Source organism: Dipteris shenzhenensis, chromosome 25 (genome assembly GCF_047967505.1).
Source record: "Dipteris shenzhenensis isolate YYH24624 ecotype China chromosome 25, Dip_SZ_1.0, whole genome shotgun sequence".
NCBI classification, from domain to species: Eukaryota; Viridiplantae; Streptophyta; class Polypodiopsida; order Gleicheniales; family Dipteridaceae; genus Dipteris; species Dipteris shenzhenensis.
The window spans coordinates 5,552,760-5,559,000 of record NC_141620.1 but is presented as its reverse complement, the minus strand read 5'-3'; the positions used below and the strand labels follow the sequence as shown (position 1 = coordinate 5,559,000).

Here is a 6,241-nt window from a genome sequence, read left to right as displayed (position 1 = left end):
CTTGTGGACTCAATTCTTAATTTAGCTCACTTCAACTATACGTCAAAAAAGGTCTCTGTTCCTAATTGCAAAGTAAATGCTTGTAGCATAAGTTCAAACTGTTGTTAAGTCACCATGGGAAATTCTATTCAAACTACCCATGGGACCAAAAGTATTTCGAGCATAATAAGCAGGGAAAGGAGTATTTTATCAGAAAATCCCAGCTATTTGTTCCCTTAACTAGTACCATAGTGTCACCATCTGGCCCCATCAAACATGTTCTTCCAAAAATCGTGCTGAGAAGTAAAAGACTCACCTGTCACCATCCAAACAGACATAATTAGTTCAATTTGCGAAGGCAGGATTCAATCCCTCTATACAGTTGTTATCCATGTCACTCCACAACAATAATTAAAAAACATGATTGATGAATTTTTGTCTTAATCAATACAGCATGCTAATAAAGTTTCGCCCCAGTAACTTGTAGAATATGCAATAGATTCTCAAAAATCAGTGAGGTGTCAATGTCCATCCTCCTAATAATAGTAAACCACCACAAATGTGTAGTAAAAGGAACTGCTTAATGCTTATAATTTCCATCATTACCTTTACAAGTTGAAAATCCTTCTACTGACTCTACATACCCACAGTTTAATAAAGGGAATGGACATTAACGTATTACAACATACAACAAACTTCCCTTGGGTACCACCTTATAATTCATAAGTGAAGGTGCTTTCCTTCTCCATGGGTAGGAGTATTTCATACATATGCTGCAGGCTAAGGATTAAAAAGTAGTATGCAACACCATAGTTTTGCCTCGATTTTTATTATCCAAGTCTGATTCTAAGTAGCATAGCTAATTCCTGGCTTTATAGCTATGTTCGATGTACCCGTGAACTTTCATTAACTGAGTTCGTGAACGTCATACAATCGTCGCTTTTTCATGTTTCTAGCAGAACTCTGATCGACGAATGAGCGTAGACAAGAGGTCAACTATTCCGTTCCGCCATAGGGATGTAGTATGCTATAGTAATAGAGCTACTCGAGGATCTTGTAATCTTACAGGGCGCGCACATAGGACTCTTCATAGCGGGATGGAGTTAGAAGGTGTCGTGCGTAGCTCGCTGGCAAAACGAGTTATTCCCTAGGGTACTAGACTCGTAGTTTTATCCTAGTGCTTACCGTCATCGCTTGAATCTGCCATGCTTGGAAAAAGGTAACGGCAACACAGTAATACGCTATCGAGGGATCACCAGGCCACAGCATATAGTAATGTGCATTATCTAGCAAGATCTTCACGTAAGTTCATCCTCTGATGGACCACGGGCTGGGCTCATTATCGTCGATGCTATCCTCGTGCTCCTAGGCAGCATTCCGACAGCCTACCCTGGTATTCGACCCGCTGCCCCGCTGATGACTACCGTTCTTTCGACTATCCCAGTTGAAGACTAGCGTTCCTTCCGCTAGTTGTATGAGAGCTGTAAAAGAATACAGAGTGCATCGTTCGCTTGGAGATCATTGTTGTTCTCCCTCCAACCAAACATTGATGTCAACTATACCAAATAGTCGTCTAAGCACGATGCACCAAGCACGATTTCAGCAAGCGAAATGGTTCTTCGACTCCCACTCGTGTGCATGCGAGTGTAGGGCGTCTTAGCAAGGCCATGCATTGTATTTCGAGTGTTATTGAAAACGAAATGTTGTCGGAGAGCTCTTATAAACATAAACGAAAGATACTACTCGCGTGTTCTACGTTCATCACCAGACAGGTTCGTCCCGTAAGGTCGTGCACTATTGTCTAAGGGGACTCTTCCTTGGTCGTGCTTCCCAATCATAGAGTTAGGCTCTAAGAAACTGATCAGCGCGTCTTGTGCCTGGCTGCTGCCAAGGCACTCTGCTAGGAGTGCGGCATCCTCCCTACCTCCGCTTCTAGGCATTTGGAGACGGAGCTCGCGCCATGACAGGGGGTAACTCATAATTCGGCTTGCCACTACTCGCAGCCAGTCTTCTCGGCGTAAGGGGAGGCTCTTATTATGAGAGACTCAACTGGGTCTCATCCATAATTGGCAGGGTGGGTCGGGTCTTCGCTAGTTATCGTTTCGTCCACCGTCCTCCCTCCTTGTCAGGGGCCTCCTTTCGAGGACGTCAGACTCGTCGCTTGCAACGTATCAGTTGCTGTTGCTGCCCAGATCTCTTGGAGAACTCTTATAAACATAAACGAAAGATACTACTCGCGTGTTCTACGTTCATCACCAGACAGGTTCGTCCCGTAAGGTCGTGCACTATTGTCTAAGGGGACTCTTCCTTGGTCGTGCTTCCCAGTCATACGCTGGGCACCAAGAGTTAGGCTCCAAGGAAACTGATCAGCGCGTCCTTGTGCCTGGCTGCCAAGGCACTTTGCCAGGAGTGCAACATCCTCCCTACCTCCCCTTCTAGGCATTTAGAGACGAAGCTCGTGCCATGACAGGGGGTAACTCATAATTGGGCTTGCCACTACTCGCAGCCAGTCTTCTGGGCGTAAGCGGAGGCTCTTAATATGAGAGACTCACCTGGGTCTCATCCATAATTGGCAGGGTCGTCTTCGCTAGTTGTCATGTCATCCACGTCCTCCCTCCTTGTCAGGGGCCTCCTTCCCAAGACGTCAGACCCACCGCTTGCAGCATATTGACCGCTGTACTATGTAGCCCAGATCTCCTCTGGCGCTTCGTTCCAAATGTCTCACAATCAATGTGTGAGCTCCTCCCAAGGCATCCAGATTCCAATGCTCCATCAGGTCTCGTGTTTCAAAGTTTTTAGAGTATACTTCGCATATGCGGTTTTGAGCGCCTTCCTTTTGTTTTTGGCGCCAATGTATCTCTAAGTATGCGCGAGCCTTCCTTATTACTTGCTGGTGCCATTACTTCCCTACTTGCTCGCCTCCCAACGGTACTCTCAAGCCCAATTAGTGTTGTGAACCACTGTGCATGTGGTGTTCCCTGTGTGCCAAGGTTGTTCCACAACCCCCGTGCGGTATACTTCGTGGTGTCTCATAATTAACACTATATTCATTATATGACCCTTAAAATGCCCTTGTCTTAGCTCGTCCTTCTTGAGGTTATATTTGTTATAGGGGTAACCATAGTCCCTAGGGGGCATATAGCCTAATGTTTTGTATTAAAAAGCCCCTTAATAGGGAAAAAAAGTGTAAGAAAACAATACAACGTCTCTGCTTAACAAATAACAGGATCTCGTACGCAAGAGAGAAAACAGATAGTATGAAGAATCAAAAATTTGATTACTATAGAACTGATACAATAGATGGCGCTGCCTCCCAACCGTGCGCTCTTGTAAAAGAAGCTTCGATGGTGAGCTAGAAACAGTAGAGGACGGAGGCTGGATGCTAAGGAATCAGGGTTGCCGTAGCTAGTGATGAAATGGGCTTCACGGGCTCGCTCTTATATAGCCACTAGTCGTAGTGGGTTGGACCCAATTGGGTGACCGACCCAGTCCGCCCAAACTGGTCGACTGGGGGTCGGTCCCGAAATAGGCCACCGACCACACGATAGAACCGGTGCGCAAAATAGAGCAACTAACCTACTGTCCCCGTTCTGCCCACAGCCATCCGGGATCATCTAGGGCTCCAAACGGGCCCCACAACCTGAGAGTGGGCTACCTCGAGAAATGCTCCATCTACCCTCAGTGCGGTCAGTCATGGGATGCCTTCCCATACTTGCATGTAGCCTACTTGGCAGTGTGCCAAGTCCGTCCAGCCATTAGGCCACACATGGCCCCCATTTGGTATCCAAACCAGGACCTACTTGATAACCGAGCTACTCAAATGCCTTCTCCTCATATCGGGGGCTTACAAGTAGAGTAAGCTGGTTCCCACGTAGTTACACGAGAGTGGAACATTGATATCTAACACCCCCCCTCAATGTCCACCCGCAAGTGAACTTACTTTTCGGTCCAATGCCAAGTCGATGAAGATGCCTCTCCAGCAAGTCTCTTCCAAGAGCCTTCGTGAAGATGTCCGCAGCATTCTCTATAGTCGGACAGTACACTAAGTCGACCTCTCCATTCATGATGAGCTCGCGTACAAAGTGATATTGAATCTCAATGTGTTTTGTGCGAGCGTGGAACATAGGGTTCTTTGCAATCGCCATGCAACTTTGATTGTCACATGATAACCCCATGATAACTGCGTAAGCTTATTCTGCACTACACCCATGTCCCCCAAAATCCTCCTCAACCATACTGCCTCCCAAGAAGCAAAGCATGCTTATTTGTACTCAGCCTCGATAGAAGAAAGAGCAATTGTGGGTTGCTTCTTGCTGACCCATGACATAGCTCCAGATCCAAGTGAGAAACAGTAAGGTGGACGATCCACAAGGTCCCAAGTGCTCTTCTTCATTATGGAGCCATACTCTGACTGCATAGCCTCCATCCACCTATCATCACCCTGTGCCTCTTCAAGACACTTGGGTTCATCAACACGGATCACTTCTGTCATCAAAGCATAGTTGACCAAGTGTTTCTGCGCCCTTCTTTGCTCCTCTAATCTCTTGGACCGGCGGTGTTCGGATGGTTCCTCCTCAATGGCTAGAGGTTCTCTGCCATCCATAAGCTACTTTACCCACTTTGAGAATGGCCGCTGTCGTTGTGGTTCTGCAGGCTCTTCTTCATCTTCTTTATCTTGAATCCTCCCAAGCACCGTTGGGGGAGTTCGGTCTACTGTTGGTGGTGGTACTAAATGGATATCCTGGTCCTGGTTGTCTGGGAAGGAAGCATCCTCCTCAATTGATGCGGTTGTTCTGAGAAGACCACATCGCGACTTACTATTACCTTCTTGGTAATAGGGTTATAGAGATGGTAACCCTTCGCCTCTTCACTGTAGCCCAAGAAAATACACTTTCGGCTCTTCGGTTCCCATTTGGTCCTGTTAGCATCAGGGACATGCACAAAACAGTCACATCCAAAAACTCTAAAATGTGCAGCTAAAGGTTTCTTACCAAAAAAGGCCTGCAATGGAGTCATCCCGTCCACAGCCTTCATGTAGCTACGATTCAGAATGTAAACTGCCGTGTTACATGCTTCAACCGAGAAAGTCTTTGGCAAATCTTTCCCTTTCATCATACTCCTGCCCATTTCACAGATGACGCGCATCTTCTTGCGTTCTGCACTCCATTTTGCTGTGATGAATGTGGCAGGGGTTTCTGCCTCTTGATCCCGTGAATTTTGCAGTAACTTTCAAATTCAGTTGATGTGAACTCCACCTCTGTCTGATCTCAATTTCTTCACCTTCCTCCCCAATTCTTTCTCGACCATTACATGCCATTCCTTGAACTTACTAAAAGCCTCATCTTTAGTCTTCAGGAAGTATATCCATATCCTTCTACTGTAGTCGTCGATCAGCGTCATGAAGTAGTAGGAACCACCCAAAGCTTCCATCTCCATCTTTCCGCAGAGGTCCGTGTGAACGAGCTCTAGAGGAGCCTTTGCCTTGCTGGCCTCTTTAGGAAAGGGATGCCGATGCTACTTGCCCATCATGCAAGCTTCACATACATCGGGCAGATCTGAAATTTCTGGTAGGTCTGCAATCATTCCACTTTTATGCATCTCCTTTGAAGAACTAAGGTTTAGATGACCAAACCTCTCATGCCACAGCTTAGTGTTCTTCACATCGGCTTGAGCATTGAAAGCTGAGAGTTCATAGATGTTGTTGCGCCGTGTACCTTTACCAATGACCTTCCCTTGAAGATCCAGAATCTGTGCACCATTCTTATCAATTGAACTTTGAGGTCCCGATCTGTGATCGCAGAAACGGACAACAAGTTCCTCTTGATATCTGGCACATAAAGAACATCGGACAACTGTTTTACAACTCCATCTGACTTGAGAGCAATCGTACCTTTTCCTTCTGCTGGACATTTTGCATCATTGTTGATTGCTACCAGGATGTCATTCCCTACCGGCTATAGAGAGGTATACCAATCCTTCTGACTGGTCATGTGGTGCGATGCACCACTGTCAATAATCCAAGGTTCATCGGCAGGTACATGAACTGCCTCCGTGCAAATCTCGTCAATTGCTACGAACAACTCTACTGGTACTGCCTGTGTGCTATTGCTAGACTCTTTCTTTACTCCGTTCTTCTCATCTGCAATTTTCTTTCGGCACTCACTCTGCTTGTGCCCTACCTTGTTGCAATAGAAGCACTTGATCTTCTTCTTTCTCTTTTTATCATCAGAAGAAGATGGGTTACCAGAGTCCTTACCCTTAC

At 46.3% G+C, this 6,241-nt stretch overlaps 1 long non-coding RNA gene across 1 annotated transcript in view; it reads right to left on the bottom strand.

Annotated features, from left to right (window-relative positions):
- LOC147885356 (uncharacterized) overlaps positions 1 to 1,995 on the bottom strand; it is a 2,017-nt gene extending 22 nt beyond the window's left edge. Inside the window, exons 1-2 of the long non-coding RNA XR_015543384.1 lie at positions 1,745 to 1,995; positions 1 to 295 (exon numbers count right to left, since the gene is read on the bottom strand). The exon at positions 1 to 295 is cut by the window's left edge and continues 22 nt beyond it. This is a non-coding gene — a long non-coding RNA (uncharacterized LOC147885356). The remainder of the gene's footprint in view (positions 296 to 1,744) is intronic.
- Between the last annotated feature and the right edge of the window lie 4,246 nt (positions 1,996 to 6,241).